Genomic DNA, 26303 nt, shown 5'->3' with positions numbered 1-26303 from the left:
AATATATATACGCAAAATGTAACACGAATTTCTCCAGATTTTCTAAAACTTTTGACCAAGAAATATAAAACCATAAATTCAATGAGAAAATTAAAAGAAGCATAATTTTATTTTTATTTAATATTAAGATATATTCTCTGTTTTGGATGAAATAATTAAAATAACGAGTAGACCCTACTCACAAGCCTAAAGTTTAAACTTACTTCCTGCATACAAGTAAGCGGGTATGAAAATACACCAATTAAAGTCAAGATTACCTAAAATTGAGGTTATGTTGTGTATTTTCGACCTTAAATTGAGCATAAATCAAGAACTATTGAATCAATCTTCACCAAATCTTCGCATGCACAACTTCTTATACATTAACAAATCATATCTAGATTTCAATGAAATTGATCAAGTAGTTTTGGAGAATATCGAGCCAAACTTTTTATAATTTGGTTTACGGCCAGAAAGTAAAAATAATGAAATTATTTTAATACAAACACCGGTAAAATATAATTTACTTTGAAATAACAGAAAATCTTATAAGAGCTTAATTTATTATAAATAGTAAAGGAAACGTAAGTATTCATGAGCAGCAAAAAATATTCTGCAAGACAAATTTTTTACATTGAAAACTGGGTTGACTTTTTAAAGATAATTTATTTCAGTCGAAATATGCCTTTGTATAACAAATATTTATTAATGATGACAGGCTTGAAAGAAGCTTCGAACCAAAATTTGATTTGAAGGACATCGTCTTTTATTCTATTCGTGATAATTTATCACGAAAAGATTCACAAACGATTTTACAATCTGGATAACAGAAATATTGCTGTTATCATTAATGTGAATGTAAACTACGCAAATGACAATGATTCTACGCGGTAAGTATAATGCGACAATTATAACCACAACTGAAGTAAAACAGTCTTAAAACATCCAGGGAATGATTTTTTCCTTTCTTTTTTTACTGTTGAAGTAAAACTTTCTACTCATTTTCCTTAACATTTTCAGTTAAAAATTACCGTCTTATCATTTGCGAAGAGAATAACCATGAGCATTTTGAAATTTTGGGAACAATCTTTAATAAATAATAAAAGCAGGTTACCAATCACATCGTTGCTTTACTACACAAACTTCACCTAACGCGGAGTGAGACCTACATGTGATTTTTCATATCAAAAAATGAAATTCCTACCATCTGTTTATAATTTTTACAAATTATAAAAAAAATGCTTATAAACATTATTACAGGTAGATACTTACACAGATTTTATTTTCATTTTTTATGAATCTCAAAAATTCATATTAAACAAAAATAAAATAGTATAAAACAAAAATTTAATAATAAAAATAAAGCTTTAAAAAAGAATTTCCGGGTTAACTTTAAGTAATACAATGTAATTTTTTTTTAAATATTTCAATTACTTAATTTGAATTGCAAATAAGGCGTTCTACTAGTACACAAAATAAAAATTTATCCTAAATTTTCTTCTTTAAATCACAGTTCAAGTTAATTTATAAAACATAAACTAAGTTACACGGGCTGATTTTTTTTTAATTTCTAAATTATCTTTATCACAATGAAAATTCTTCTGGCCATTCAACAAAATAATTAAAAAACTTTCCTTTATTTAAAATTATTTAGAAAAAGAAAACCTACAAAAACAATTTTGCTTATTTGATTCACTACAATAATACATCTTTATATTTTGTAATTCATTCAATTTTCCATCAACGTAGCAACAATTTTTCCAATATTTTTAAATGTATTTATATTTAAATAACTAATTTCGCATAAAAAAATCTGTTGGAGCAATTTGAAATTTAACTTCGCAACACCTTAATTGAAAAATTACTAAAATGACATTTATTCAGATTTGTTTTGTAAAATTAGAATTTTAAAATTAAATTTCCTGCGATGAAAAGAGGTTTCAAATTAGAGAAGAACAATTAATATAAATGTAATAAAACATTACGCCGATTTCCGTGGCAGATAGTAACTTCTCGGCCTTTTATCTGGGTTCGAATCCCGGTCAAGCATGACCATTTTTCATAGGCTACAAAAGTCCATTTTCATATCCCACACGTAAGCTTCAAACTTATGCGGCGATATCATTAAGCCACAAAAAAAATTTTTAACAAATTCATTGCATTGACTTATTCTATTCCATCGTCAGTAAAAATCGAAAGTAATAAAATATATCCTATTTTATAAAACAAAAGGATTAATTATTTATTTATGTAGTTTTATTATAAACTAATTTTTTTAGCCCGTGAAGCTGGTCTAGTGGTTAACTCGTCGTCGTAAATCCGTTGTTTAACACCCAATTTTCGAATTCGAAGGTTCTGAGGTTAAAATCCTAGTAAAGTTTAATTGCTTTTATACGGATTTGAATTCTAGACAGAGGATATCGGTGTACTTTAGTGGTTCGGGGAGAGGGCTGCTTGTTGTTCATTAGCTGAACGGATTGTAACGTAAGCACTAGGTAAAAAATAGTTCCAATTTTGTTTCTGCTCAGTTAAGGGAGAAAAACAAATACAAGGAACATGAAAAAATGTATTCAATGACCATTTTTGTACCTTCTTTCCATGGATAAGATCTTACTAAATATTGAGATGCTGTCTTTAATAAATTATAATCTACGTTTTTATACAATATAAAAAAAATTTATTCCAAAAAATTAACTGTTTATTTAAATATTAAATTTTATAAAAATTTGTTTACTTCAAAATATATATTTATTATATAAATTTATTTATTAATTATAAAATTTTTATTTTGTTAAATTTCGAATAAAGTACCTGTTACTTCTGAATTAACAGAAAACCAATTTGTTTCTTCCAAATGTATACATAATTATAATTATATAATTATGTTATAATATAATATGGTTTCAATAAATTTAATGCGTATAAAGGTTTTTTTAGACAATTTTTTACGTTGTTGGTGACTGAACGCAGCCAGAAATTTAACAGAAGCGAGGTAAACATAAATAATGGCTCGCTGTTAAATTCAATGCTGTTTATTTCACCAATTTATCAGTCCACACAAAAATTTCGATATTTTGATTATATTTGCCACTCTCTGAATCTACAAAATTAAACCCCTGTGGTTGACTTTGATAACGATAGAACCAATCAGAATAAATTTTATAATTTTAAGCCAGTAATATATATATATATATATATATATATATATATATATATATATATATATATATATATATAAACGGTAATAATGAATAATTAAAAGTTGCTAATTTAAAAATGAGTAAAATACTAATTAAAATAAATGGTATCTGTTCAAAAAAAATATTTTTTTTTTTGAAGCAGCAAAATCAAAAGGGGGATTAAATAGTTATAAATAAATTAATAATTAATATAATCCACCTTACTAGTACATTGTTATGTTCTCTAGATCTTTCGGCTTACTTGGAAGCCAACATAAGGAGTTAAAATTAATGCACTAAAGTCAAAGTTTAAAAAATCATAGTTAAAATTTAAAAACAGTCATGACTGTCCGGTCCTGGCTGTATACTGAAGAAATATCAACGTACTGGTGAGGTGGACTATTAACTGTTAACTGTTGATTTATTTATTTAACATATCAGCGGTACCATGTTTGAGAAATTAGAATTGTTATGTAGCAACCATATTCTGCATACGCATGAATTTTTCGAACCTTATTAGCTGTTGGTCAATCCCCCACTTCTTGTAATAGCTGTGTATAATTATGTGATAAACGAAAATCACGTGATATACAATTATAAGGAAAAACTTGTTTTTGAATTTGAGAACCAAAAAGAGTTCATGCAAAATATGTCAATATAGCTGAAGCCTTACCAAAAATAATAGTCTTAAAAATTATATGAACAATTGAAAAAGTGCTGCGATATCTGCATTCATAAAAACCAACATTAAAGAGATAAGAACTAGAAACGGATATTTATGAAAATTTTTATTTTTTATTGTCATTATGTAGATTACACTTATTCAATAGACCTAATCTTTTAATATATAAATTAAATTGGTTGTTCTGGCCACAATTATTTTGAATATGAATCATCATTACTCTCAATACTAAACATGAGATTGATAAAGTAACAACATAATACAAAAACAAAAGAAATACAGAAGAAAACGAAAGAAATCTTACTACTTCTACCCAGGTTAGCCAACAGACGATGAGTAAACTAAATTATTTTAATTTGGAATCACCAAAATATTAATAGTTTTAAAATACATAGCAAAAGATGTAGGTTCTCTATTTCTAACTGAATGTTGTTTGTAATAGACTTCAACAAAAGAGGTTATGTATTAGGCCCGTATATTTTTTTTATGTTTGTCGTAAATAACGTTTTTCCTATTAACTCCATTGAAATAAATTTTATTGTAATCGACACAGCTGCTTTTCGCGGTGGTATCATAATGCTGTAAAGAGTTTTTAGACTAAAGATTGGTTTGAAAATTGACAAAAACAAAAACACTTTTTTCGCCGTCCGGCTATTTATGACTGTTCCCACATAAAGTTTCTCCAATTAATTCAATTCAAACAAATCTTGTTGCAATAGACTTTTCCCGGTGATGATATTGAAAACATTTTTTAAACTCAAAATATCGGTCTGAAAATTGACAAAAAAATATTTTCGGCGTCCGGCGGGTAGGTTAAAGGTACCATCCTTCATTCACAATCCATTTACAACTGGCCAGTTGTAACTTCGCCAAAACGCAAGTTGTTTAATAAATCAATGAACTCCATGTCACTTTTCGTCTCATGTTTATTGTTAGTTCATAAAATGAAAATTGATGCAAATGTATTACTGCTTCACACCAAGGAGGTTAAACAAAACATCAATGGCCTTTGACTGGACGCAGCTGCATTAAATCACCAAAAAGGGGCACATTAATTCCACCAAATAACTTACGGTTTTTTTATTTTTATTAATCAGACACAGAAAATAACGAAATTTTTTATTTTATATATATTTCTTTTAATGGAACCGACATCAAAATGCGTTAAAAGTAAGAAATAATTTCGTCCAAATACTTTATTAATACCTTAGTAACATTTTGGAATCGCTGTCAAAATACATGATCATACTTATGTTGTACTTAAATGGACCTATAGATGGCGTATAAAAAAACGTAATAATCGTAAATGGAAACGCACTCAAAACACATAAATATGAACTCCACTTAGTAATATCGGTATTGGTTTTTATGAAGTATGCGTATTTAGTATTAAAGAACAAATTTATATTATATCTATAAATTAATTTTGTAGAAGTAGGCGCCGATTCAAAAATACGTCTAAAGAATTAATTAATTATTAGGACGAAATTATTTTTACTTTTTAGCGCATTTTGAGACGGTTGCATTTTTTTTTTTTTTTAATAATAATTTTCATGTTTGGTCATGAAGCCAAACACGATTCTAAGAATTATGATTTGTTTTTTATTGTAGAAGTTCATCAGGTAATATCTCTAAGATAGCGTAAATACAATGTGTTTGAAACGAAAACTTACTTGTCCAGATTGATAAAGTAAAATTATTGTTACTTGTTTATCAATTTCATTACATCGGATTTTTGTAGCGTAATAATACATAATATAAAACAGTTCTAATATTTACAGTATTATTATACAAGATTTTGCAAAAATTAGTCTCACAACTTGAATTTTTAAAAAATTCTTCATACTAGGCAGACTTAGCTAATCCTTTATTTTGTTTCTGTGAATTCCTTTTCTTTTTTAATCAAGATGCAGGTCGTAGGAAACTAGACAGCGCTTCCTACTTTTCTTTTCGTATGGATGGAAACATTTTTTGTAACCATAGCAAAATTTTAAATGGAAATAAAAACTAACAAAATTTTTAATTCAACTAAAAAATAACAATATCGATTTAAAGGAATGCACTAAGAAAGAATACTAAAAACAATACTCCAATTCTTTAAGTTTCAAATTTCTGAAGCTACCTAAATTAAACGGTAAGAAATTGTATACTTATTTTTAATTTGGCTATAATATTAAAACGTATGAATTTACAGATTAATTTAATAGTATTATTTTTTTATAATTTTTAAGATTATTTTACTGTATTTTTTTAAAGGAGGAAATTTTCTTATCCATCAATAATTTTTTTTTACGACAAAATCCTAGGAAAAACTAAAATTTTAAGATTGTACAAAAAAAATTGTAACGAATTGTTCCAACAATCCAGAAATAGATTAGTTATAATTAATTTTTTTTTAAATTCAGAAAAACTATAGAGATTCTGTAAAAATATTTTATCATTATCAAGATGTAAAACCTCGCTACATATCTTTTTTAGTCGTGGTTGAAAGTTTCCGTAAATGATAAAATATAAGGTAAAACATATTCAGTATTATTTTTCCTTTTACAAGAGAGTAATAATTGAAAAAATATTTTTAATTTTTAACATTACTGAAAACGAAAAATGATTAGTATTATTATGAAAATAATTTCTGTAATAATGTTTATTAGATGTCAGTAACCAAAATGATAAAAAGAACAATTTTCGAAGTTTTTACTCAATGCTCACTAAGCAAGTAAACGAAAACTTTACCAGTTAAAAAGTTTAGATCGAATGTTACCCTAACCCTTAAGAAATATCATAACACTCGATTGTTACAAATGACAGGAAAAATGTCATCAAAAAAGAGCTCTATGAACATTCACAAAGAAATAAAAAACTTTCAATTTTACACATTAAATACGTATTATAGATGAAAATAGTTATAATAAAAACTACCTCAAAGATTTTTGTTTTATTTCATTATCGCTTATAAAACTTGTTTTTTTTTTTAATTTATTTTATAAAAAAAATAAAAATAATACAAAACAAAACAAAAAATTCTGGTATGTTAAAGAATTATCCTAATAAATTTATTATGATTCAAATTTAATAAACTCACCGCTCCCGTGAAAATTTATAAATCATTTTTAGCCTACTTATATATTCATATATTTCTTGAAGTTCCACATTTTTTGTGGCTGCCAAACAAGCAGCTTTTATAAATAATCTAGTAAAGTATCAAGTAATATTTTAATCAGGTATCAGTTTTTTAACCAATAGAAGTTATAAAAATTCGTTCAATTCATCCACGTAAAGAAATCTGATGATGTAAAAAGAACGACTTTTTGTTTCCAACGCTCTCACTATTTTGCCGTCAGAAACGCACTGATTTATAACGCACAATAACCTTCGGCTAACAACGTTAGATTATCGAGTAAACCTTACACACAACCATCAAGTTTCAATTCACTCACCACTGAGATCACTGCGTTTGTATGAAAAATACACCACCACACAGTCAACATAACCTTCGATTAAAGTTATGGTGTCTGTTGTCAACATAACCTTAAACTGAGCGTAACTCAAGAAGACTCAGCCAGTTTTCATCAAAATTTTCACATTTTCATCAAAAGACACAGTACTACAACATATCTAAATTTCAATGAAATTTGTGTAGTAATTTTGGAGATTGTCGAGCAATATATTTATACATAGGATAATATATACATACATATAAGGAAACTACATTTTAATTGAATGGCATTTTCGTGCTCCTCATATCTTAAAATGAAACAAACTTTCACCCTCTCCCTCAATATCCCCGTGCGACCGAAAGTAATACTGTACTCTTCTTCAAAAAGTTGGTAAAAACAAAAAAAAAGAAAAGAAGAATAATACTGTTCATTTCTTCTAATACTCACACATCCTTTTTAAAGTAGACGAAATACTAAAAATAACAAAAATATAAAAAAACAATTGACAGAGCCATTTAACAAAAATCGAAATTTAAACAAGAACAGGAAAAAAAAGACTTTATAAAAAGCAAAATTTTTGAATTTATTTTTATCGTGATTTTAAAATAAGTTATATATATATATATTTTTTTTTTTGTTTTTTTTTTGTTGGAAATTTTAAATTTCCAACAAAAATTTCAAAATAAAAACTTTGCCAGTTACTACAGTGAAAAGAGTGGTGATGTTCTTGTAGTAGTACTAAATATCAACTGCATTTCAATGATACCGAATTTACATATGAAGCAATATATTCAACTTAAAGAAATATAACAGTAACAGTACTCTTCTGAGCATAAGATTCCTGGCATGGTATGATTCTTATTCTTGCAAATTTGACGTTTCAGAAGTGATTTATGATTTAGCTTGTAATCGTTTAACCATAATATTAGCTAACGTACAATGAGAGAATATTGATTTGATAAAATTTAAATCTTTTATGAACAGATTTTCGTTTGTAGTATATGAATTACATAATTTAATTACCAACCCAAAAATATGTACTGTCTTGGGAATCAATAATACTGATTTCCAGGTTGCAGAATTCTGCTATTTAAACTATATGGTTTTGTTCTTCTTATTTTCCTTCCATAATAAAAAAAAATGTTTACTCCTTTTACATATTTTTTAATAATTTTGATTAATTATAATTTTCCTATTTATTTTCATGAAAGGAGTACTTTTAAAAATATTTTATTGGTCTATTTCTCAAAAAGTTTTCTTAATAAAAACGGTACTAATTTTTATTATATAATAAAACAAATTCAGGAAAAAAGTTCTTTAAATTCATACCAATTAGAAATAAAAAAAAAATTTTCTCAAAAAAACGAATATATATAATCTAACAGTATATATAGTTTAGCTATATAGACAAGAGATTGCAACTTCAGATTCAACAAGTAGTAAATGTTATCTAAGAAGCAGATGAACACAGCAGGGAATAACCAAGGCAGAGGCCCCACCTGGTTCAGTGTCAGAATAATAATACACTTTAAATTATAATCAATGATTTAATACAAGAGTATCTATCCTAGGATCTTCCGCTTCCTGACATAAATCTTTATTATGAAAGGACTTAGGAGCTGTATCATATAAATTAATTCTTACTTCGTATGTACTTAATATATTACTGAAAGCTTATAATAATTTCCAACAAAAGACATTTATTTTTATTTAAATAAATATTCCTATTACTTTACTTTTAAATAAACTTTCAATAAAAACGGAAGTAGCTTTTTCATATTAGTAAGTATTTAACACTGTATTATTTATAAACGAACAATCTTTTTTTTAAGTTAGAAATAAAAGTAAGGACATTAAAAAATGCTGGGTGGAGCTCACGATAAAGTTTTACATTAAAAAAATTATTTATTTCATTTTTAAATTTAATTAAAGGGAGTGTTACATAATTTTATCGAAGTTAAAACAACAATTTGAGTGAAATAATAGATGAATATAACTTATATTACGATAATATAGGACTTCCATTAAAAATTAGATGAAAACTTTTTTTCGTGATTCTACAATCGTAAAACATATGGCTCACTCTGTACCAATTTAAATAAACATCTAGAATAGATAAGGTATGATGCGGGTAAGGTATAGAGATTCTAATTTTCAATCATAGGTAAATATAAATACACATACTCACACACACAAAACACACAGAGAGAGAGAGAGAGAAAAACACACACACACCAAAGTACTCAAAAAGTTTCTTTAAAGAAAATAAAAAAATGCGTTTCGCAACCTTTAACCACAACATCAGGTTTACAAATAGACGCAAATATTAAAATGAAATAAATATATTGTATACATCTTCGTCTAGTTTAATAATAATAATAATAATAAAATTATCCCAAAAATATTCCCTGAAGTATGTGAATTATCAAATAAATATTAAATTAACGCGGTTCAGTATTAAATAATTCGGTTTGAGCAACTGTGAACGTATGGTTTAATTTTTTTTAATTTCCTATAATTTAGACATAATAAAATAAAATTATTACAGCATAATTTTAAAGTCCAATTAGATGCAAAACATTTTTTTTACTCAATTTGTTTTAGACATAGGTGTTTTAAAATCGCGTTGGAATTTATTCAATGTATATTTAACTTGAATTAAACAAAGAATCCGTAACATCGTAAAAAATTTGTATTATGAGATGTTTAACAACGTTGTTAACCTTACAAACAACCAGCGGGATATTAGAGAAAAAAATAATGCTGTAATATTTTAGAAATACTGTGGCAAATATAAAAATCCGTTATTTTTTTCAAATAATTTTCTTCTTGAAAATAAAAAAAATTACAAAATAAATTAATAGAAAAAAAAAATCACCAAAGGATTATTTTTATTCTAATAAATCAATTTTAAATAAAAAATGTAGACGTTAGTAAATCCTTACAAAAAAGATTTCGAGTATATTAAAAAACCGGATAAAAATTCAATAAATTATTTACGGAAGTTATTTTATTTATAATAATAATAATAATATTTTATATTAATTTACGGAAGTAAAATATTATTCTAGGGAAATTAGAATATTACAATAAAAATATTCCCATTCATGAAGGTTCAAAGATTCTGATATTAAAATTGCCTACAAATAAACCAAAATAAAATTTTGTACAAATAAGATTAGTAATGAAATAAAAAATAAAGACTAATCGTTAATTATAGTTATGAATTAAAAAAAATAATAGTATAATGATTTCTTGTTTTGAGACCTTTTGCGTAAAAGGACATTAAGTAATAAACGTTTACGGATTTTTTAAAATATTTAAACCACATTGACTTTTACATATACGGTTGAATGATTTTAAAAAATGAATGTAGTTAAAGTGCAGATATTAAAGACTTTATTACGTATAGGCTTTATTCCAAAACCGAATATAATAATAAATTTAGGTAAAAGGGAGAGTAAGGAACTTAAGTGAATTTATACCTTCTCCACAAAATCCTTTAAAAGAATCTGATTATATTGCATCACCTTATTTTAATGATTTTTATGTATGAAAAAACATGTAGTTTATATTTTCTTAGATAAACTCTTTACCATAAAAGAATCAGACCGTTTCTTTGTAACTGTTGAACAGCTGCCTAAATTAAAAAAAATTGTTGTTTCTAAGAAGCCTTGGTTTTATGTAATCAATTGTGTATTTTTAACATTTCTTATCTTTTCTTTTTATTTTTTTGCATAATTTGTACTTTTCTTTATCTTTTTATTGTAGTTTATACTGGGTATTTGTTTTAAAAAGCAAATACCTTTTCAGAAAGGTTAATAGAATAATTTCGGATGAAGAGGTTGGCAGCACTACCTCTTGCTGTTTTATAATCGGCTGATATGATTTTCTATTATTATTTCTTTTTCCTGAACAGTTAGTTATTTTTGGTTATCTGAGTTTTTTATTAAGAAGAAATGGTTTTGAACATGGAAGAAAGGATTGCTATTGTGGAAAATTATTTAACTACTAAATACTTTGTATTGTGCCAAGAAACTTTTCAATTTTAGTTCCCGGGTAAGAATGTACCGAATAAATCTTCAATTCATCATTTGATAAAGAAATTACTGGTTCTGTTTGCAATCAGAGGTATAACCGGAAACGTTCAGTAGTGACGAACCATTGGAAGAGGTTAAAGTATACTTTTTAAACTCGCCTTACAAATCGTTACGAAAACTTGCGCAAGAAAAAGGAATATCTCTGTATAGTGCCTTTAAAGCTAGCCGCCTACTTAACTTAAAGCCATACCGAATTCATGATCACACAAACGACAGCCGGTTGATTATGCACCTAGGTTTCACTATTGTCAATGGTTTAATCAGTTTCTTCGGGAGAACAATGTTCATTTGTTGTCCAATGAACAAATTCATTTAATAACAATGTATTAAATGCAACATTTAATTGTTCAACAATGGTTCATTGTTCATTCGGGAGAACAAGTGTTGAATAATGTATTTTTTCTGCTGAGATTTGTTTACATTTTTTTGAGTGGTTAACTTAATAGTCGGAATGATCACTACTGGAGCTAAAACAATCCTCACATCATCCATTTATTACCTCTTCACCCACAGAATATTGGTGTGTGGTGTGCAATTTCTAGGCGAAGAATAATTGGTCCCGTATTCTTTGAAAACACTCTTAATTCAGACCACTATCAAAAACTTTTGATGCAATTTATTGCAAAATTAGAATTAAATTAGATTGATTCATGGTTTCAACAAGCTGGGAGCCAAATATTACACGGCAAGAGCAACAATGTACCTTTTGGGAAATGTCTTTGGTGAAAGAGTAATATAGACTGGCTTATGGGCAGCTAGATCACTTGATCTTTCTCCTGCAGTTTTTTTTCTGGGGATATTTAAAAAGTTGTGTATTTAAAAATAATTCACACATCACTGAAAAACTGAAAGCCAACGTAACTCAAGAATTAGGAGACCATAGAAGAAGTACACTTCGAAAGGTTCAACAGAATATGAAAAAGAGGGTAAAAAACTTGCATTGATGAAAGTGCTCAACACTTTCAACATTGTGATAAAAAAGTTTGATTTCAATATTGTTTTACACAAATAATTGTAATATTTATAACTAATAGCATTAAATGTAGCTCATTTTTTTAAAAATTGGGTTGCTTTGTAAAACAAACACACTTTTTTATTATATGCCTTTTTGATCATTAGTATTTATATTTTATAATCGTAAAAAAGGAAACGATGTAGATAATTTGCAGCTCTTATAAAAATACTAGGTTTTTCCCAAAACTGGTACCCTCACAAGGAAATATTTAATCTCCATATACACGTCCTGCTGGCAACAATTATGTTTCTTGTTTTCCTTTTTTAACCTGTAGTGAAAGTACACCGCATTAGGTTTATTTTTTTTAAATTTAATAGATTGGAAATAACCTATTATTTTTATATTCCCAAAAAAATAAAAATATCTGAATAACAATTTACTAATACAGAAGGTACTTAATTCCATCTGGACACAAAACATATAAATCTAAATTACAACAAGTCACAGAAACACTGAATAATTAAAAGATATAGTAAAAAAAAAGTAAAAAAAATTCTGTAAGTCATGTTAATCTTTCTGTTGATCAATAAGTAATACGTAGAGGTACGAACATTGTTAGGATTCTGAAAAAACCTATTTCTTTAACAATTAAAAAAAACAATAACTAATTGGTAAACGCATATTAGAATGAAACCACTGAATAAATTACAATTCTTATTCCTTTATTTGTACTACTTATTAAAGCGCATACTACTATAAACAGAATGCAAAACATAAACACTCCAATAAATGCGACAAAATCTATAAATATTCTTAAGCTATTAAACGCGTTTAATCATATTTTCAGTTCTGATTTATTTTAAATAAATCCATTTTTGGTTGTATCAAAAACATTTTAACCTAGTTATTAATATTGAAAAGAATTTTCGGATTCCTAAACAACGTACAAATTTCACATACTGAAAAATGATTTCATGATTTTTTATAAAAAAAATATCTATTTTACTGGATTAAACTGAAGAATAAAATATAAACCACGTTTGGGGAATCCCCGAGGCCCTTTACTTCTTTTGATCAGGTCCTGATCTACTTCAGCGAAATTTGTCCGATTCATGGTGGAGAAAACATGGTTTCTTCAGTCCCATTAAGTTGACGTCTGATGACTGAAACACATGTTTACTCTCCCCAAGGTCTATTTCCTACTTTAGTAGAGCGTCTGAACGTGTTACAACATGCGTTGATGTTGTGCTCTCTTCAGTACTTGCATTGATATTCTGTTCTGTTCAGTGCCTGCATTTGGAACATAATTTTTTTTCTGAATATTGCTAATTCTAATTGCTAATGAATTTGGTACAACGTCAGAAATGATGTAAAAAATAAAAATAATAGTAGATGAGAGAATCTTCCAATTCAAGACAAATGGAAGGAGGATTATTATTCTATTCTAAATAAAGATTTGCCTTTCCCGTGCAACAAATCCGTATCCGTCAATAGTGAATAGTACTTAAAGGGATACTTTACGTAGTGATATGCACATCACCAAAAAATTGGACAACTGTGAAAATATGAAATACAGATGTTGAAGCACAACTTGGATACTTTGCAGTAAAGGCTAAACAAGCAAAGAACCCGCACCATCACAGCACTCTTAAAGCCAGTGTTGTGTTAAGCGAAAAATTCGCGAAGTCATTTGATGAAGGAAAATTTACCAAAGAATGTACTTCCAAGATTTTGCAAGTATAATAAATATATCCTGAAAGCAAAAAACATCGAGACTATTACTTTGAGACGTACTGATGTCCAACGGATAGAAATTACGGCTGATGATATAAAAAAAAATTTTAAAGAGAAAAATACTACGATAAATACATTCTCAATTGATTCGGATGACAGCAATGATGCTTCCAATACAGCATAACTAGCAATATTTATTCGAATTGTTAATGCATATTTAAACATCACAGAAGAATTACTGACGCTTCAGCCGTTAAAAGGAATAACTACCGATGAAGATACATTTAAGTAGTCAACAGTCTTCGAGCGATTTAGACTTAAAAGGAGATCTGGCATAAGCACTGATGAGCCCCTGCAATGATTGGGTTTAATGGAATAATTCCTGTACAGCAATAGAACTAAAGATCCATACTGAAAATTAAATAAATTTTCACTACATTTTTCAACAAAAAATTTGTGTGCAAAATGGATTAATTTCACAAACTTTATGGAAGATGTAGTGGCCAGTATTAACTTTATTAAGTCACATGAATTTCATCACCGCCCATTTAAGGAGTATTTGGGAAGTTTATTTTCGTATTATGAAGTTGTAATTTACTATTGTGAAGTGAGGTGGTTGAGTAAACATAAAATGTTAAAATTGTTTTGCGATCTGAGACAAGATATTGTAGATTTTATGAACTTAAAACAGATTTTATGATGAGTGGGTGAGTGACTAAGCATTCCTTATAAATGTCATTGGACACCTAAACGTAGTGAAATTTCGAAAACAAGGACATTTGGTTCGTTAGTTGGATGAACATATCAGAGTTTTTGTAATAAACTAAACTTGTTGGAAAAACAAAAATTGTTGAAAGAGCTCAAACCTGTTATCATTTTCCTACTTCAGCAACTCATAAAAATATCTCTTCTAATTATTATGGAGATGAATTGAAGGCACTGATAGAGCAATTTAATACAAGTGTTAGCGACTTCCACAACAAAGACTCCACATTCGTCCTGTTAATGTACTCGTAAATAATGTGCTAGAAAACGTTCAGATGCAACTTATTGAGGTTCAGGCGGATTTAGTGCTAAAATCACAAATTAACAACATTGTTTTCATGGTTTTAATAATTTTCATTTAGGGAAAGAAAAATATACAAATTTCCGCGCCTTTTCTAGGAAAATCAATGTCTTTTCGGCACATGTTTGAAGATTTTTTTCGAGGATGAAATACAATAAGGCAAAAATATGGACATAAACAGACAAAAACCTCGAAACTTTAAGTAATATGCGATTTTTAAGTAATATTAAAGTCAATATTAACGGCCTCCGTGGATGCGTAAGTATTGTTTCAGCAATTGGTGCGGAGGTCCGAGTTCGAATCTCGGTCAGGCATGGCAATTCTTACACGCTATCAATTTCCACCGTGCTAATAACCATAGCTTCGATGTCCGTTCTTTCATAACAAAAAAATTAACTATGCTACAAAATAGAGAATCAGCTCGCAGTTCATGTCACAATTTTCATTAGTTACGTATTACATAAATATATTTAAACTTAAAATATTCCTTAAATTTCATGAAATATACTACCAAATGAAGTATTCAGATCGAAACAATTTTGAGAATAAAATAAACGTTTATACAAACAAACCAAAATATAGACGTATGTTTCATATATATTCGAAATACAAGAATTAATTAAGTACAAATTTAGATTACAATAGGAAAATGAGAACGTCCACTTATATTAACCTGAACTCATAGCTTTCTATGTTTAGAGGAACTAATGTTTGACCTAACTACAATAAGACTGTATTACTAAATTAACAGTGGTGAAATTTCATGCATAATAGACAATTCATTCCACAATGACGTTAATAAAACAATACTTAAGATCCATTTATAACGTTAGGAACATAAAACGGTGTATTACTTGCATGCTATAACTTGTTTACCGCCTAATAATCCACATAATATTATTCCACTAAAATATTTTATGTAGCCCGTATTATTCACATATAAACCATATCTACTAAATCCTTAATAAAAGGGAAAAAAATTTAAATACTCACTCAAAAACCAGCAAGAAATCTGATGATAAATCCCAAATATTCAAATCTGTAACACAGAAAATTAAAACATCAAAAAGGTTTTAATAAAAATAAACTAGTCGAAAAAATTACAATCATGTATCAGCTAAAAATTTATATGAAAGATAGTATTTATGATTGATTTAAATAAGGCTACTTCTATAATTTGTAAATTATTTAAATTAAAATTTCAATAAAGGCATTTTTGTATCAAATTTTTCAGAATTTATTTTTGTAACAATTATTCTATTGTAATTACTTTTTTGGTTTTATTAATTTTAACGTAAGATGAAATATTTATCAAAAGGCAGTGATTTAGAAGAAAATATTTAAAGCATTACTCGACTAAGTATAGAAAGCTCAGTTGACGTGCAGGATGGGGGATGGGTTACACTTACTCTTTCACTGCAGTATTACGCTTTCTAAACTTTGACGAATAATAATGTAGTAGTATGTACACACACACACACACAGATACAGGTGTGTATATACATATGTACTTAAAACCTTATATATAAAACTCCTAAAATCAACTGCGGTTTATTTTATTTTCACAGCCACAATCGGGATTATGATGAATTCGAATATTACTCGTATATACATTATATTCTGTAATGCATAATAAAAATTTAGAAAAGAGATTGAATTTTATTTGTTACATTTACTAAATTCAAGGAATGTATTTTCAAGATATTACCTATTTAATGGGAAAAATTTCATCGTTTCAGGGTTTTTTTTTTTAGATAAATGTGTAGCGATTAGTCGTACCGAGTGTTGAATTTTTGCACTTTTTATAATTATAGTTTGATTTGTAAACTGCGAAAATCCGACTTATTTTATCTTATTTTTGCATTTCATACAAAACTGAAGGAAATTGGATTATTTTTCACCGGTGCTGTTTATTTCAATTTATTCCAGTTATATCAATTTCAATTTCTTTTTCTTCGTTCAAAATTTCGCATGAACGTGATATCCTGTTTAAAGAAAATTTCCAGAATTAAATAATTCTAATAGTATATCTATATTACGTTGTATGTAATTTATAAAATAAAAACGTAAACGGATAAAAATAAACTTTAAAAACCTTTCCCAGTTTTTCTTTTTATTTCAATCTAAGAATAGGATTTTACATTCCTATTTGTACAACTATTTTATATATTTTACCAGTTAAGAATATGTTTTAACAAAAAATTTCAAGTGAAGAAAATCAAAACAAATTGAAATGTAAACAACACTCACAGACTTTCCTAATTTCAAACTGATCTTCCTGCTTCGATCCAGTAGGGAAAACTTCTTTGCGATTTAACAGATTTTCATAAATGTTGTGGATGTTTTTGGTAAATATCTAGCTACAAGAATTACATGGATAATATTTTTTTTTTTTTTTACAATTTTTGTTCAATTTATTTTTTTGAAATTTGACTATAAGTTTATTACATTAATAAATACGATCGGGTGCTGATAATAATATTTTTATTATTTATAAATTTTTATAATCAAATCTCAAAAGAAAATAATACTCGTTTTATTTATTGTGAGCACACAACGTAATTATGCCATCGTGCATAAGCATAGCATAGATAAATGTAAAATAAAATCATCAAATTATATTTCTGATAGAACACTCCAATTTAATTTATCGTATAATATAAAATTACTATATTTTCATTGAAAATTATTTTAACAATATAAATACAAAAATTATAATCAGTTAAAATTTAATTAAATGAAGTTTAATTTAAACCATTTTATAAATTATTTATAAATTTGCATAATGAATGTGTAATTCATGTATAAAACAAAAACGCTGGATTAGTATTATTAATACAAGGAAAATGCTTGGCAACTACATTGAAATATTCATAATTAAAAAAATAACAAACCAACCTTCAAAAAATTAATTTTCTTGCAATGAATCTTTTGTTATCAGGTATTAACAAAAGGTGTTTATTTTTTTCAAAATAAATACTCCTCGAATCTTTTATTATAAATAAAGAAAAGGGAAGTAATTAATTTTTTACCTTTTCAATAAATTATCAATAAAATAATCATAAAAAAGAGGGGAAAAGTCAAATAAATTTATGCTTATTTTGTATCAACAGAGCATTTAAAAAAAAAAAATTCTTCTCACAAGTATTCATTCAACAATATTATGGAAATAATAATTATCTTATAATTCATTATTAAATTAATGAATAAAAGAAGAAGAAAAAGGAGAAAAAATGAGAGAATATAATGAATTCTTTAATGAAGTTTAGTTGAGGTCAATTTATTTAAATGCTTGACACAAAATTGAAATAACCTAATTCTTTTTCTTTTCAATAAAAAACGAGGAGTTTAGGTTAATAAGAGTAATAATAATATTAAAAGAAATTCATTAATAAAATTAGTAATGAATGAAAAGTTCTCTATTATATTTTATAATCAATTAAAGGTTTTTATATAAGATTGTAAATAACTTAACAGCAAGTGCCGTATTCAATAATAATCTAAATAAAATTACAATGATTAAATTAAGTAGAACGACATTATTTTAATTTAAATTACATTTTCATATTCACTAATTTATTAAAATATTAAATAAAGTATAAAATAATTTTTTTGAAGTAGAATACCTAAAAATTAAATTATTACTGTAAATTCCATTTAAATTAAACTTTATAATGCACAGGTAAGTTTAATATTCTAAATATTAGTTACGCAGCATATATATAGTTATGCAGCAATACTATATGTTTATACATCATATATCAACACTTTCATTTAAAAGAAAGTGTTGTATCATGTGTTTTGTTAAACAATGCGTTCGGAAAATCGCTGTGCAGTAAGTTTTAGAATAATGTGATGCATTCTGTTCTTTCGGCGTTAGGTTGGTAGAACGGTGGGTTCGTTGAGCGTTGCTCAGTAATAAATCAAGACGTCAGCTGTTGAGTTATGACTGAACGTTTTTCGTTTTTCCGAATCAATTATTGCGAGAAACGTAATGGTTCTTACGGTAGACGAACGTATTTTTCTCGTTAGACAGGTCTTTCGTGAAGGTGCCAAGTATATTGATTTAGTGAAGCACAAGTTTTCTGAAAACTAACAAAATACTCCTGATCCTCACCGCAATGCAGTTCTAACTCTTATCGAAAAATTTTGGGCAACAAGCTCTGTTGAAGACGTTGATCGATGTGAAAGACCAAGTAAAATAAACAAACAGAAGCTGCTTGATATTTCGGATGCTAAGGCAGAAAATACATTAAAGTCAATGAGTAAGTTAGCACAGCAGCAAGACATGGAGATTGCTACTGCACGTAAAACTGTAAATAAAGAACTGAAACTTTTCCCCTACAAAGTAATATGTGTTTCAGAACTGAAACCTACAGATCATGCCAAAAGAATAAATTATTGTCAGCGGTTTAAAGGTTTCATTGACCAAAATTTCGTAAGTATCCTTGACATTACGTTTTTTATAACTTAAGCGCGATTTCATCTGGAAGGATATATAATTCACAAAATACACGACTGTGGTCAACAATTAAACTCTACGAATTACACGTAAAATCTTTACACGAAGCGAAAATTGGAGTTGGGTTGGTGAAAGTAGAACGCGCGCATTATGGGTTCCATTTCTATTGTAAATACAGTTAATAGTGATCGTTATTGTGCTGTTTTAACAAACATCATTAGTAGGTTAACAGAAGTGCAAATCAATCACGGTTGGTTTCAACAAGATGGCGCCATAGCACACGTAGATAACAGGTCATTGACTTTTTTTACGATTTTTTATTTCTAGGGGTTTGTTAAACCCCTGTACGAAGACCCGATGTGATTCCCCCAGATTACTTTTTATGGGGGGACAGCAAAATAAGCAATGTATCGCAACTGACCACGAAAGATTGACGAATTAAAAACCGCAATGACAGCATACATATGAGACATTCCAGTATATCAGCCGGTTAAAGAATTTGGGAAAAATTGAAACGTGTGCAAAGTAGTACTGACAATGGAGGAGGTCATTTTCAACACCTTTTATAAACTATTCCACTTATTGTAATATCCTTTTCTATAAAATTATAAAATAAAAATACAAAATAATAATTAAGAGAGTTTTGTTATTACACTTCCGTAATTCCAATGCACGGCAACTTTCCAAGAGCAAATCATCAATATTATTGCCTACATGTATGCCTACATTTTTTGACGTTTAAAAAAGTAAATAATTTAAATTCAACTCAAGCTTACAACAGTTAAAAGTTCTCTATACGGTACAGAACACCACACATTGTGGTTCTAATCAACCATTATATTCTGATTTAGCAATTCATTCCGTAAAAGATGCTGTAAAAAATTATACTCAATATTTTATTTCAGATTTCCAGTCCACAACAACCAACTGTTTGATTGTTGAACAGTTTTCAAATAGTTTTTTCATTATAACTTTTTTAAATCTTTTTTAAAAATTACACGTAAAGTAATAATTACGAATTTTATTTTTATGTAATTTAATATTTTGTTATAACACTCTCTTGTTGGGCTCTTTGGTGCAATATCAGATTAAAAATAATGAATTTAATAAAAGTATTTGTAAAGTAGGTATCAGAAGGTACGGTTGTTAGATGAAATTATTCCTTGAGCGCAAAACGATTAATAAATGTTAAAAAATAATAAGTCAATTTTAAGTAAATAGCTACAAAAAAAAATAAAAATAAAAACACAATTTTCCGGATAAAATTAACAAATAAAATGCTTTTTATTTTTTATTTGAACGCCTCGATCAGCTGCTTTATCTGAAATTAAGATACGAGTAATATTATGTGTCATATTATTTCGAATGTGTCAATTTTCTTTTTTTACCGACTTTTTGAAGAAAAGTGTGGTATTGATTTTGATTACATGGTGTAATTGCGAGGTGAAATTCAATTTTTATACGTTTTGAGGTATGAGGGGTACGAAGATATCATTCACTTAAATTGTAATTCTTTTATATATATATATATATATATATATACATATAAAATGTAATTCTTTAATATATATATATATATATATATATATATATATATATATATATATATATATACATAGATTGGATGAGCCTTTCCTTAGTTGTGCTTAATTTATCGTAAACAACAAACAACATAACCTCAATTTTTGAGTTATGTTGAATTTGTATATGTGTATGTTTCATATTCACTTAAGCAGCATGTCACAGTGGTAAGTGAATTTAAATTAGATGCTTGTGTGTAGGGATGTACCTGCCAAATTGCGGTTATAATAACAATTTTTCTTATAAAGAGAAAACATATTTTTATAAATAAATAAAAAATTATACCACTTTTACGTTTCTCAAGTAATTTATATTTTTTGTATATTTCTTGAGCAAAGAGTAAGACAATAATTATACAAAACAAATTATTCAAAAAAAAAAAAAACTAAATTTGTCTTCTTGCACAGTTCTGCGCGGGAATTTTTTAAGTATTGTGATTAAAAAATATAACAAATCAAATCGCTCAAAGATGTTTATCTTGAAAATGAAGAGCAGAGTGTGAGAAATACCGACAAACTAAACTGTTATGTCTGTTTTTGAAAAAAAATTCTTTTGTTAATATTTACCAACATATGGTACATGGTTAATTATTACGAAAATTTATTCTTTATATGTGCAACAATAATTTTATTAAAAAAGCTCTTCACTTTGTATATGATACGTATTGTATCATATATAAAGTGAAGAGCTTTTGGCAAATATTTTGCCAATACTTACCAGACTTCTTGCACAATACTTGCGTTCGAATATCTTTAGGGGTTTTTGCCATTAGTCGTATACAAAGTATATTAACGGAATCCAATGAAGTCATATTACATTACAGGAGAAACTAAAAGGTTATCAAATGCGCAGCAAGCAGATCCCAGTCTCTCCGATTAAGACTGAATATTTACCGCCTGAAGAAGTACAAGGGTTACACACATATCTTTACAGATGTCTCTGTCTCGGCCGGTGAGTGTGGCTGTTCAATAATACACTCTGATAACGAGATGATATATAAGCTGAATGCCTACTCCCCTGTGGACTTTGGGATGCCTAAGCAATTTACTCTGCCTTGATTGTTACCGAGGCCCGCAGTGACGACAGCTTCCTGATGATAATTGACTCTAGGAGTGTACTTGACAGCTTGAACTGCAGACAATCTGAACCCACTTAAATTATCTACGACACCCTCAAGATAGTGGTATTCGTATGGGTCCCGGACCATTGCGGCATCCTCGGAAAACGATCTGATGAGGCTGCCGAGAGATTAGAATTAACGCGTGAGAGCGACTTCACGAAGGTAGTCCGCGTTAAACTACGTACACAATGGAATAAGTTCTGGCTGCTGAGTGCTCCCATAGCCTTACACGGCATCCGGGAGGAATTCAAGAAACCTTTTATCCCAAACAACAAAAGTACCAAGTCATTCTAATACAGCTGAGATTCGGGGACACAAAGCTTACCCACGCTTACCCATTTCTCCTCAGCAAAACTGTAAGGCGTGCAATGTAAAGTGGTCCGTTAACCACTCGCTCCTACACTGCCCAGTGTTCGGGACTACTCGTCGACAATTAAAGCCAGGTTCAGATGTGAAGGATTAACTCCACCGTAAGAAGTACATTAAAAGACCTGTGATAGTGGAGTGGAGAGATCAATTTAGCGGTTTTGCTTACGTGAGATCCCTTGCGGAGTACTGTGTGCGTAGTGAAAACAGCCTAGTGGTCATGCACCTGATTCGATATTTGTTATCCAATATTTTATGTTTATCGTCTAATTATTTATGAGCACTAAATTTGATTTAAGTCGCTATTGAATCTCATCGTTGATGCGAATATAAATAAACAATGAAAAAAAAGAACAAGAAAAAGGTGATTTAAAATATTTTATTTAGGAGCTCTTCAAATAAAGTAGGTAAGAACATTTTTATAATGATTTTAGTTCCCTTCCTCCTTTTAAGAAAATACTATAGTCTCCTCTGCTTACATAAGAGCAAGTAACTAAATAAATAATATTTAGTAATTATTTTTATTTCATTACAGATCGATTTAATATTACGCTATAGGTATTGCACTAAGCATATATGGACTACAAAAATTAAAATCCAGATACGTTGGCTAACATTTATAAAAAAAAATTGTAACTGTCCATTATTTTCACTTACGCAATGTACTTTTAATTAGAGATTCAGGAATATAAATTACGAATTTAATAAGTAAGTATAAAAAAATATAAAGTATATGCAATAGCAAATATAAGTACAAGTAATATCTAAGTATCGACAAGTAATAGAGCACATATTTCTAATCAAAAGTACAGTTATCGAATGCAATACTTAAAAAATTAGATCGAATTTAATTTTGACGAAGAGCATGGCTTTAAGATTGAAATAACACGCTATGACATCAAAACTGTTACCTTGTTCTTTGAATGTTAATATAATTTTCCTAGAGCGCTTCAATACCCAGATATTTATGAAATATTCCTGGAATGTTTTAGATGTAATGAAACAATTTATATTAATAAAATATAAATTAAATATTTATTGAATATATAATTTTGTCATTTTATTTTCATTCTCTATTTTATCTTGCGTAACTCTCTCCTCTTTATCGTTCCCTATTCTTCACGCTTCTTTCTCCCCATCCTTCACACAAGTAAAAAAGTAAACAAGGCGCAAACCACGCTCACTCGACAAAATGTTAATGTATTACATGAACAACCCCTACTATAGAAAACAGCAGGTCTACTAAATTATACAAATTAGAAAAAAGTTTAATGATTTTGAATGAAAAATTATATTAAATAATTATTAATTTTGTGAAAAATAAGTAAGATTTTATTAAAATGTTATTAAATATTAAAATATTAATTAAATTAAAAAGGATTTTATTAGGTATTAATTAAAATTATTTTAAAAAATTTAATAATTTTATGTAATAACTAAATTAAATATAACACACACACACTACTATTTTTTACTTTGTTATGGAAGAGCGAGCATCAACAGTTACGGTTATTAGCCCGTTGGATATTGGTAGCTTATGAAAATATGCTATACCTGACCGGGATTCGAACCCGGGAACTCTACACGAAATAATTTTTAATTTTGTAAAAAAATAAATAATGTTTTATTAACATATTATTCATCAACTCGATGTAGAATTGTAGTTTTTATAAGGATGAAAGATGTAAATCATTAATATAAATATTAAATCAAATTTATGATTATAATACAAAGAATGAACGAACACTATTTTGACCTGGTTAGTAGTATAATAAAGCACCAGTTAAAAACAGTTTTATCATTAAAAAGTAACTTATTTAATAGCCTGCTTATTTTGCGTAATGTGGAATAGAAATATTCAAAATTATTGTTGATCTGGTTTAATATTATTTTGTTACTGATAATTATATAAATGTAAAATTTCTTAATTATACAGTTTTTTGGTATACGAAAAGAATAAATCTTCGTAATAGTTGACCATGCACCATTACTTAGAGGTCCCAAAAACCAAATGTTACTCAGTATCAACATATTGAACATTAGTTTTTTTTTTTTTAAATTAGCGATTAGTTTTAATTTTTTAGGTTTATTCTTCACAACTTTTTATTTCTGAAATAAAGTACTTTAGATTATGTGAATTGGTAACTTTTTAACTATAATATTTAAAAAAAAGTAAAATTAACACGTTTGAAATAATATTCATAAAATGCTACATATTCATATCTGAATTTCAGATGAAGCAACTGAAATAAAAAATAAAAAAACGAATGGAATAGGTCTTTTAGTAAATTCCTAGATGGCACTCGTAGATTGACTATTCAGATGTTTCTTCTCATCCAAGATAAGTTTTTTTTTTTTGTATTATTATATAAGTTTATTATTTATTAACCTTTTTTTTACCAATCAATCATTCAAAACTGAAAATGAAATTAGTGAATCAATGATACAAAAAATAGTAAACCCCAAAATATCTAACCAGAAATAAAGATGTAATAAATATTCCATAAAATCAAAAAGACTTAGGGAATATCACTATTTGCACCTATTCGCTAAGAATTAAACGTAGAATTAAATTATGTAATTCTATCGAAAAATGTTAGTTTGGGATTAAGACGTCACATTTTAAAATACAAAATTCCATTCCAAAAATGGTGACCATTCAAATAAATTGAAAGAATTATCTGATTTAATTTAGTTGTTAAAATGTAAAGCTTTACATTTAATACGATTAAAATATTAAGAAATACAATTAAAAACAAGGATTATAAAATGTTATTCATCTTTTTGACGTAGGATTAGATTATGGAAACCAGATTATTACCGGCTGGGATCAAGGGAGTATAGTTAAATAGATTTCATATGTAGTTATTTTTATTTTAAAACGTATTACTAATATGTTTTATTATAAAAAGTACAAAAATATAAGTTTGCTAGTTAATAGTGATAGAATTCTACTAACTAGAGAAATTTTTATTGCTAAAAAAAATGCCAAATGAAGTTAATTTATGATAAACATAATGACTTATTTCTAAACCCTTAAGGCGGTTGTTCATACTTTAATTTAATTGAAAAAATGTAACAAATAAATCTGTTTGTAACTTTCATTTTTTTTCTAATGTGTAAATTGCAATCTGTTCAAAAATTGAAATAAGCAAACCCCCCACAGCTCGATCATTCGTGAGAGGTGTGGTTAATTGAACACCAACTACATAAGTTCACCAGTATCCACTGTCTAGTATTCAAATCCGTACAAAAGCAACTAAATTCACTAGGATTTATTAATACATAATTTGAATAAAATGTGTAGAAATTCATAAAATGGGAAAAATTATTCTAATAATTACAATTATTTTACTTTAACATAACTTTAACTTTTTTCGTAGGAATTTTATGGCTCAATTTAGCCAACCAACCGTTAGGATGACTTGATTCAAAACAAAAATAAAGATTTAACCACTTAAATATCTATTTTGAAGTAAAATATCGGTGAAGATATTCTTTGTGTAAATAATCTTTGAATGGGAAAATATTTTTTACGGCGGAAAAGCCAAAATTCATCAAAAGCATTAGGATGCTGAAGTCAACGGAAAACCACTGCATTAAAGATCCTGAAGGATATTCCTTTGAGTCCGGAGTTTCTAT

The 26303-nt window shown here is 27.6% G+C and overlaps 1 protein-coding gene across 1 annotated transcript in view; it reads right to left on the bottom strand.

Moving 5' to 3' along the window:
• Positions 1-26303, bottom strand: part of LOC142322996 (uncharacterized) — a 1447060-nt gene that overhangs the window by 1103151 nt on the left and 317606 nt on the right. Inside the window, exon 2 of the mRNA XM_075362093.1 lies at positions 16126-16171. The gene's annotated coding sequence lies outside the window, so the exon portion shown is untranslated. The remainder of the gene's footprint in view (positions 1-16125; positions 16172-26303) is intronic.

This window comes from Lycorma delicatula, chromosome 4 (assembly GCF_047948215.1).
Source record: "Lycorma delicatula isolate Av1 chromosome 4, ASM4794821v1, whole genome shotgun sequence".
Lineage (NCBI taxonomy): Eukaryota > Metazoa > Arthropoda > Insecta > Hemiptera > Fulgoridae > Lycorma > Lycorma delicatula.
The sequence above is the reverse complement of the archived record's forward strand: the minus strand, read 5'-3'. Positions and strand labels throughout refer to the sequence as shown.